General features: G+C 38.4%; 1 long non-coding RNA gene across 1 annotated transcript; it reads left to right on the top strand.

Moving 5' to 3' along the window:
• The first annotated feature begins 1,732 nt into the window (after nt 1-1,732).
• Nucleotides 1,733-7,905, top strand: LOC138831273 (uncharacterized). Its single transcript, XR_011373197.1, has 3 exons — nt 1,733-1,924; nt 5,527-5,637; nt 7,810-7,905. It is a non-coding gene; the product is annotated as an uncharacterized lncRNA (long non-coding RNA).
• The last annotated feature ends 2,255 nt before the right edge of the window (nt 7,906-10,160 follow it).

Genomic DNA, 10,160 nt, shown 5'->3' with positions numbered 1-10,160 from the left:
TTTATTTAATATTTATGAAGCATTAAAAGAATATTATTACTTACAGGAACACAATAATTTCAGGACACTGAGTGCTTTCATTAATATTTTAAGGATGAAAACAATAACATTAATTACATGGATGCATAATAAATACCCAGGAATTGGTAGGAATATAGTCTATATAACTGAATAATGTATAAACATCTCTGGCACTCTATAAACACACACACACACACACACACACACACACACATATGGCATCTACATGTCAATCTGTTCTTCTTTGGTTAACCCCAGGGGTTCTCAGGTCCTTGGAACAACCTGCACCTCAATTTCCCCCAGGATGGCATGTTTGCACTCACCCATTCATGAATTTGGCCTTGTAGGCCATGAGTTCAGATGTCAGTACTCCCAAACAATGAATTGTGGAGTAAGAGGATGATGGTGACACATGGGTTCCTTTACTGTGCATCTTCTGTGTGTCAGGTATGAAGTGGAATACATCTGTAGACCTATATCCTATGTAGTCAATGTTTTATGTGCTATAATAGTCAATACAATAAATGGTCAATACATGAATAAAACAAAAAATAAAATAACTACTCTGAATGCAATACGGAGTCAACATATGTATAAGAATATAAAACATATATGTAAATTGTACATGAATAGGGTGTTTTCTACTGCTGGTGATCGTTTTCAAGCCTAAGGAACAAACTTGAATTTTTTGACTTTAAGGAAGCAAGCTTCCTCTTCCCACACAGTGCAACAGAGGTACCCAGACTATGAGTTCCAATCCCAGTCCTGGTAGAAAAAACTCACCTTTATAGTATTTGAGGCCCAATTCTTAGGTATTTCATTATGCCTCCATTTGATGACTGTGATTGATTAAATGCTTAATAAACTATTAACTAAAATCAATCAGTGTCGTGTAATATAATTGTGTATAATTTTATCCTAGAATCATGCAAGAACTGTTCGTTCAATCATGACTTACATCACATTACAATGGTAATCATATGGATAGGAACAAGTTTCTTAGGATCTCCTACCATTTGGAGGTGGCACCAGGATTTGAATTGTGGGCTCCAGCTCCCACCACTTCAACCCGAGGATCGGGAACTCACCAGTCTGCCCAAGAACATCAACAAGGCCAATGATTAGGCAGGCACCAGTGGATCTCAGCAGTCCTTGTTGATACTTACAAGGCTGTGAATAGAGGATCATGGTCAAAGTCACCCTAAGCAGGAAAATCCTTGAGACCCCTGTCCAACTTCAGTGCCAACAAAGCCAGAAACCTTGTGGCTCTAGTGTAGAGGACCAGCCTTGAGCAAAAGCAGCTCATGAACTGTGCCCAGATCCTAAGTTCAAAGTCTGGGACTGGCAAAAAACAGAACTATACAGCAATCTGTGTAGCCATCCAGTTAAAGCAGGTCACCCTATTCTCTCCAACTGAATTGGACAGAATTTCCTGGGAAAAAGGCTGGGAGAACCACTGTCATCTTGACTCCGCCCATGCTGCTTGCTTCACAGGATTCTGGCCACACCCCCATTCTTTCATGCTTCTTTCTGACCAATGGGATACAAGAATGGTGGCCATGCCCACATTCCATGCTGCCAGGTAGCACTGGGATTCCCTCTGTTAGTTTACACCACTACCAGCAGTTCAGGAAGGTAGAAGGGGCTGAGTCCTGAGGAAGAAACTCGAGGTGACTTCGGAGTATAGTAGAAAATTGATGCTCCCACCCCACCTGACCCCTCCCCTCCCTTCACGCAGTGCCAGGTTTCAAACCTCAATCAATGTGTAGCTGCCAGCCGGCCTAAATCCCAGACCTGGTCCCTGCCCCTAGTCTTCTGCTCTGGGCCCATGTGTCCACAATGCTGGCGCCATCGCTGCTGCCCCAATTGGAGCAGCTGCCAACAGCTTCTCCCTGCAGCACAGGTGAGTTTCTGTCCCAACAACAACCTACCCTGGGTCAAACACCCCTCTGGGGGCACCATGATCCCCCTGCTTGTTTCCTCTCCATGGCGCTGATGAGCCACCTTTCTGTCTTGAGGATTTCTGAGATAGAAACTACAAATATGCTCAGGCTGGGCTGGATCCCGGTCCTCCTGTGAAAGGTATGCTCCACCAGGCCTGGTCCTCTGTAATTGGGATTATAGACATGTGTCATGCTCAGTCATCGTTTAACATGGATTATCCTAAACTCAGTCCATAGCAGCGGATTCTTGACCACACGTGAAGCTCTTGGTGGGGCCTCAACCATTGGACCTCAGTCTCCTCACAGGACAGTTGTGAGGAAACAAGGGATTTATACAGAGCGATCTCTGGAAAAGAGAGGGAATGGCCTTCAGATAAGGTTTTGGCAATTCTGTGAGCATATGACAGGAAGATACCAGAAAGGGCTCAGGTGGGGCCTGTTATTAATAGTGCAACAGGTGTGGGATTATGAACCGAAACATGGCTCTCTTTCATTACTACCCTATCCCAATAAGGAAGGGGATCCTTCACTTTATTCAGTTTTGCAGCTGGGGAATCCGAGGCAAAGAGAAGCCAGATGACCTACTTATGACCTCAAGTTCACAGGAAGCTCGGCCTGACTTCTCTACCATGCTCCCTAGGACAATGGGTGCTATTCAGTCCACTTCTTGTGGTGGGAAGTCCACTTCTTTCAATCGTGGTTCTTGAACTCTAGGATTGGGCATTGTTCCCGAGCTCCTCAGCTCAAGGCTAGCGCTTTATCACTTGATCCCACAGTGCCACTTCCAGTTTTCTGGTGGTTCTTTGGAGATAAGATTCTCAAACACGTTCCTCCAGGGCTGTCTATGAACCATGATCCTCATATCTTAGCCTCCAGTGTAGTTAGGATTAGAGTTTTATGCCACTGGCACCTGATTCAAGTGTAATTCTGATTTTCTCTCTCTCTCTCCCTCTCTCCTTTTCTCCCTCTCTCCCTATCTCCCACTCTTCCTCCCTCCCTCCCTCCCTCCCTCCCTCTCTCTCTCTCTCTCTCTCTCTCTCTCTCTTTCTCTCTCTCTCTCTCTCTCTCTCTCTCTCTCTCTTTCTCTCTCTCTCTCTCTCTTCTCTCTCTCACTGTAGCTCTCAGGAACGGGTAGAATGGGTGCTGTAGGAGGTGGGCCAACGTCCCCAGGTAGCTGGAACCCAAGATGGCCCACTCATTCTGGAGTTGGGCTGTGGGTAGGGAGCTGTCTCGTTCAGCATGTTGATACATCTCCATGAGATCAGCCCTCTGAGCCCTTGCAAGACTGTCAGGGTTATTCATTTTCCATCTAGCCTTACTGGATTTATTATATTGTATTCTTTTCTACATTATTTTCTAGCACCTGGCCAATATTATGGTACATAGTTACTGAATGAAAATGTAAACTTAAGAAAATCATTTAGGGATCTGGGAATGTGGCTTCATGATATGATGATTGCCTTGCATGCATGAAACCCTGAATTCAATTCCTCAGTACCACATAAACAGAAAAACACTGGAAATGGTGCTGTGCCTCAAGTGGTACAGTGATTGCCTTGAGCAAAAAAGCAAAAAAAAAAAAAAAAACCAAAGCAAAAAACATTTAATTAGTAAATGAAAAATAAAGAACCCATACTTGGAATATGTAATTGCTCCTGCCATACTGACACCTGACAATAGTCCATAATTCATGTACTTTTTCTTATATTAGGATATTGTGTTGAAAAAAAGTTTTGTTCATTAGGTCAGAGCAATTAATGTCTTGAATGTGCTTAGATGTCAGGTGAAGATTAATTCTGGAAATTCAAAGATTCCAGGTTTTTGAATGGCCTCTGCTAATCACAATGAGAAGGGTAGTGTAAGTGAGATTTGGAAATCTTTTTGGTTATTCATGGCACCACAACGGCAGAGGCAAATTAACAGTTGTGACAGAAGAGAAGGAATAACTCCAGAATTAATGACTAAATGATAGTTACTAACGTATACCAGAAACGTTATAGAGAACCATTTTTGGTTATTGAACAAATAGTTATCAACTAGTCTTATTCCGCATTACCTTTAGCATTCTAAATCTCTTAGGCTACTTCTTAATCTCTGTGTAATACATGTATCTCCTTCTGTGCTGTTTTTTCTTACCTTAAATTCTTTGCTTTCTAAAAATCTCAGTCTTTCTATATTTCTCTATGAACATTTCCTGATACTAAATACACCTACACAGACTGCAGAGAATGCTAACTAAGGGTCCCATAGCTCATGAGTCATTAATGAAACAACATGGAAAAGGAGGACATATTTATTGTTACCTCAAATTTTCTGAAAAGCTGCAATGCCATCATTTGATTCAAATTTCTGTTATTTGTCTACATAGTGTCATTCAGTGCACATAAATGCAAATATGAGCTGGGTGCTGGTGGATCACGCCTGGAATCCTAGCTATTCAGGAAACCAGAGAATTGTGGTTCAAAGACAGCCTGGTCAGGAATGTCCATGAGACACTTATCCTCAATTAACCACCTGAAACCCGGAAGTGGTGCTGTAGCTTAAGCGGTAGAGCACTCAATTTGAGCTGAAGAGCTGTGCGAGTGTGCCCAGGATCAGAGTTCAAGCCCCACAACCAACAAAAAGTGCAAATATTACCTTAAGTTTCCCCAAAAGGAAGGACAAGATCAATAATCTTCCCAAGCAGAAAAAATAATTTCAAAAGGATTCAGTGCACCTACTTTTGCTGAGTTATTTAAGTTATGGCTTCTTTGCTAGACATATTCTCTTCCTTTAAAAATTGTCAAATACTAGCTTTACAATAAACTTCATCTAATATTTTTTGTTTCAAAAGAGAAGTCTATACAGTTGATGTCACTTAGCTTTCTTACTATCTTAATTCAAAGCCAAACCAGGCAGGAGAGTATGTCAAACTCTTATCGCAAATTGAACACCAAAAAACCAGAAGTGGAGTTTTGGCTCAAACAGTAGATTTCTAGCTTTGGGGGCAGGTGGGCAGGAAAGACAACTGTTCAGGGACAGGATTCAGCCTCTGGGTTCAAGGCTCAGGACTAGCACAAACTAAACAAACAAGCAAATAAAAATCCCAGATTTATCTTTGGGGCCCTACTTAAAGGTGAACTGGTCAGAGTAGAGGCTTCTTTTGCTGATCATATTGACTGGATCCTGCTTTTTTGGAATCCTTGTTGCTCTGGAGAACTCAGAACCAGACCAAAGGAATTGATAACTGACTTCTGCATCGAGAATCATCTCAGGGGAGAAATATCCATCTATAAGACACTTTAAAACCTCTATGTCTTTGTTACTTTGCAGGAGAACACTTTTAAAACAATGTTATTTCCTTTTGTTTTATACTGGCCTTCAAATGGTACATTATTTCTTTTTGTAACACTATGAACTAGAAGTTTACAGAAAAAAATTATATGAGTAAAGAACACACTCAAAAAGCCAGGGACAGAGTTTCCTTCAAGACTTGGGATACTTTTTTGTACAGTAAAAAGGAAAGCACAAGGTAACTTGAACTTTGTTTTTCCTCTATGTTCCATTCCTCTCCTGGGGTCAGTTTCCACATCCAGTAACAGTTACTTCCAGTAACAATCGATGGTGCTGCTTGAGGTATACTGAATGTTTTCTGGCTTCACTGCAAGAAGACTAGAACACCTATGGACCTGAGGTAAAACGTATTTCAGAGAAAATTTAGTAAAGAGAAAATATGAAATTTATATTGCTTATAAATATATTATACATGAGTACATTGAGTTCAAACTTTGTAAGTTCTCTGTAAGTTAAGGCGAATTTTAAATAGGAAGAAGGTTTTCAGAACATTCTTTTTGTGACTGTACGTGCTGTTCATTATTTCCCAAGTATGCATGAGCTAACAGTAGGGAAACAATAGCAATAATAGGAGAAAGAGAAGTTCTGTGTTTAAGTATAAGGGTTCCATACAGTATAGAAGACTACAAATAAGCAACATTGAAACAATAAAGCCAAATCCAGTATGTAGATTTATGAGAGTGATATACAGAAAGCAAGACTCCTATGTGGAACATGAAGTATGAGGCCACTCCCATTCTAAATCATGCTTGCTAATCATGCAACTTTGTAGAAAGTACAATGGAAGAATAATTCTGTTTTCAATGCAAGTCAGATATAAAAGCATGGATTTAACTGGAAAAATGTCCATCTTGTGAGAGCAGGGATTATGCTAGCAATAAACTGGTGCCTAAGATCTCATTTCTTTTTTTTCTTTACACACACACACAGACACACAGACACACAGACACAAACACACACACATACACACACACACACACACACACACACATATATATATATATATATATATATATATATATATATATATATATATATATATATATATATATATATTTGTTGGCGGTGATCTTGGGACTTGAACTCTGGGCCTGCGAGCTGTGTCTCTGCTATTGAGCTCAAGCTAATGCTCTACTACTTGATCCACAGTGCCAATTCCAGTTTTCTTTTAGTTAATTTGAGACAAGAGTCTCTGGGAGTTTCCTACCGGGGCTGGCTTTGAACCTCAATCCTCATATCTCACCATGACCCAGCTTACGATCACATTCCTAACAGTGTACACTCAAGATGTGTAATGTGTCTGTTCATCTATCTTTATAAGAATTCTTTAGTTAGGGATGAAAGGTATCTCAGAGGTACAGAGCTTGCCTCGCATGCATGAGGCCCTTGGTTCGATTCCTCAGTACCACTTAAGCAAAAAAGAAAAAAGACAAAATTGGCGCTGTGACTCAAGTGGTAGAGGGCTAGCCGTGAGCTGAATTGCTGAGGGACAGAGCCCAGGACAAGAGTTCAGGCACCATGACCAGACACCCCACCAAAACAACAAAAAAAAAGAATTCTTGAGTTAAAAATATGGGCTACAACTTAGACATTACTCTCACAAAAATGTTTGTCGTTTAAAAGTTGATACTCCTGGAGAAATAAAACCTAAGAATGTAAAGGAGTCTGGGACGTTCTATTGGCATCCAGCCTGGGCAGAACACTCTTTGCAACAGTATATAAAATTAAGCAGTCAAAATCTGGATTGGAAGAATGGCTCAATTGATGGAATATCAGTCATGAGCAAGATTGCTGAATAAAAGCTTGAGGCTTTTGCATATATACATACAGACATACACATACACCCAGAGGCACTTATATATGTACACACAAATACACAAATGAAACAACTCTCAGAATGTGTAGAAAAGTTACAAAACAATAAATATATGTCCTGAACAAGACTAGAATCAAGTGATAATTTTTAATATTTGAAAGTCCTCAAATGAACTTCCTTCAAATAAGTTTGAGAATATTACATTGGTAGGGATCAGAGATAGTAAAAATCAATAATCATTATTAAAGGGATCAGATCCATGGAGGAATGAATCAGAGATCTGGCCGGTGCATTTGAAAATGTTCATATCCTGTATCAAATGTTAGAACATCTTTGAAAATAGTAGATAAAGTCTAAGCAGTCACTCTGGTGTATAATATCACTGGAGAAGTTCAGAATTCGTAGTCTATATCTAGATAAAATAAAAAAAGAAACTATGGCAGGGCAATGTGATACAAGCTTAGAATTCTAGCACTGAGATTAAGACAGGAGATTAGATAATGGAATTTCATAGTGATACCTTCCCTGGACCAAGGTGTATAATTTTGTCTTAATAAAACAAAACAAACAAGAAAGGAATACATAGTTGGACATTTGGGCTAATTTTGTCATTATGTTTTGAGAAGTCAAATTTCCTGTTGAAATGCAACTCATACTTAATCCTCACTTGTGTTTTAAATTCTCTCTTCATTACAGAACATTCCTAGATGCAAAATGACTCATGATTCCCATCCAAAATTTGAAAAAATAAGTTATCATCATTCTGTTGTAACCCAAAGAAATGATGAAGAATTACACAAGCTTAAGCTTGGAAAAATAACAAAGTTCATCTAATGAAGGATTTTGAAGATCTTGCTAAATTAGAATTTAGATTTAAAATATTTTGGTTTTGTTTGTAATTTTATATTCTATAGGATTCTACAAAATTGTTTTTAAGTAGAGGGTTTAATTGACATTCACAAATGATTTTGCATTCTATGTGCCTAGAATATTCTTTCAAAAACTTAGTAAATAGATAATTCCAACAGTTCATGTATGAAATGATAATGTGAATGTTGTAGACAGAGTTGCCAACAAATTGATGACATTAATTTATAAATTTAGAATAAGAGAAATTTTTGGAATCTTTGGTATAACATGGTATGAAGAGCATAATCGTGTGACATCTTCTTTCTTCTACCTGTATGTAACACAGGAAGCAATTTCCTTAATTATTTGCTACTGTATACACTGAGAAAAATGTTACGTTTGGGGTTTGATTTTATTTTTGTTTTTGTTTTATTGGTTTGTCCTAGGGCTTTTACTCTGGGCCTGGACACTGTCTCTGAGCCTGTTTATGCTCAAGGCTCGTGCCCTACCACTTCAACCTCAGTGCCACTTGCATCTGGGTTTTGCTGAGAAGTTTATTGGAGATAAGAATCTAGGGAATATTCTTGCCTGGGTGGGCTTTCAAATATAATCTTCCAATCTTAGCATCCAGAATTTATATGATAGCTAAAAATTATAAATATAAGTAATATTTGCAAATGTTCTGATCTTAAAAATACCAGTGGGGGGAAAATGATGCAACCCAGTTTATTGTGGTGTTCTTACCAGAACATGAATCGCATCACATTAGCAGAGCTGTATTTTTTCACAATAGAGATAAGCTATTCATCATATGAATTAAGGGAAGTTTGAGATGCACCCTAAAAGTTGGAGAATTTTGGGCTAGGATGACTCTATATCATAAATATTGGTATTGGTGGTCATAAAAATAATAGCTTATTGTGATAAACAATTGCTTACTCTTGAAGAATTCATTATTACCGATGCTACATAGTTTTATCCTCTACCAGAACATGGTTATTTTTCTGTTGTCTCTCAATCTGTAACACCCAATTGGAAAATGCATCTATTGCAAAATTACATAACATGCAAGCCGGTATTGTTTTGAATCTCTCAGGTATGGAATCTTCAGAATTTGAAAATGAGTAATTACTAGTCATTGGAATGTTGACGAACACATATATTCTGTCTTCTTAACAACTTATTTACTTTTACAAGTTATTTGTTTCCATAGAATTAAACTGTTTTCGCTTTTAGTATGAGAAAGTACTATATTTATTCTTTTTTCAAAATATTGGTAAGTATATTGTGAAAATATTGTCTAGTCCGATAGCATTCAAGTTGATGGTCCTCTGATTAAAAAGGGGTAATTAATTCAAATTAGACACCAAAAGTATGGAATTTTAAAAAGTTACTACATAAAGAGTACTATGTACTTTACCAATACAGTGAAATTTTATTTCATGCAGCTTATTTTTTAAATTTAATTTTATTGTCAAAGTGATGTACAGTGTGGTTACAGTAATTTTAAGGTAGTGAATACATAACTTTTCAAACTTGTTACCCCTTCCCTCATTTTCTTCACAGTTTTCCTTCACCCCAGTATCCCTCACAAGTTGTAATGTACATTTCCAACATATTGTCTTGTGAGTATTGCTATTGCATTGGTTTGCCTTTGTCCTTTGTCTCACCATTTTGTAGTTCCTCTTCCCTTCCCTAATTAAGGTAAATATATACACAATACACAGGCTACCAAAATCAAATACAGCAGGGAAAAAAGCATAGGGGAAAACCCCAAAAGAAAATGGAAATCACATAGTACATTAAAAACAACAATCGCAAATAATACTCTCTGTTTCCATATCTTGGAGTTCATTTTGCTTATCATAAGATTATAAGGTTATATATATGCATAACAAAGCCACTGGAAAATAGTAGTTTCATGGACACTATATCATGAAAACAACATGTTAACTGTTTTTGATATTAAAGGTGGAGTTAGGATTGATGAACTGGTGGTTCTAATAAAGGAATTTCACAAGAGTTTTAAAATTATGACAGGTTTGGCTGGGAAGGTGGCTCAGTGGTAAGAGCGCTTGCCTTGCATGCCTGAGGCCCTGGGTTCGATTCCTCAGCACCACATAAGCAAAAAGAAAAAAAGCCGGAAGTGGTGCTGTGGCTCAGGTGGTAGAGCGCTAGCCTTGAGCTGAAGAGCTGAG

This window comes from Dipodomys merriami, unplaced genomic scaffold, assembly GCF_024711535.1.
Source record: "Dipodomys merriami isolate MVZ:Mamm:240054 unplaced genomic scaffold, mDipMer1.0.p SCAF_190, whole genome shotgun sequence".
Classification (NCBI taxonomy): Eukaryota; Metazoa; Chordata; class Mammalia; order Rodentia; family Heteromyidae; genus Dipodomys; species Dipodomys merriami.
Note: the sequence above shows the minus strand (reverse complement) of the source record. Positions and strands in the feature narration are given on the sequence as shown.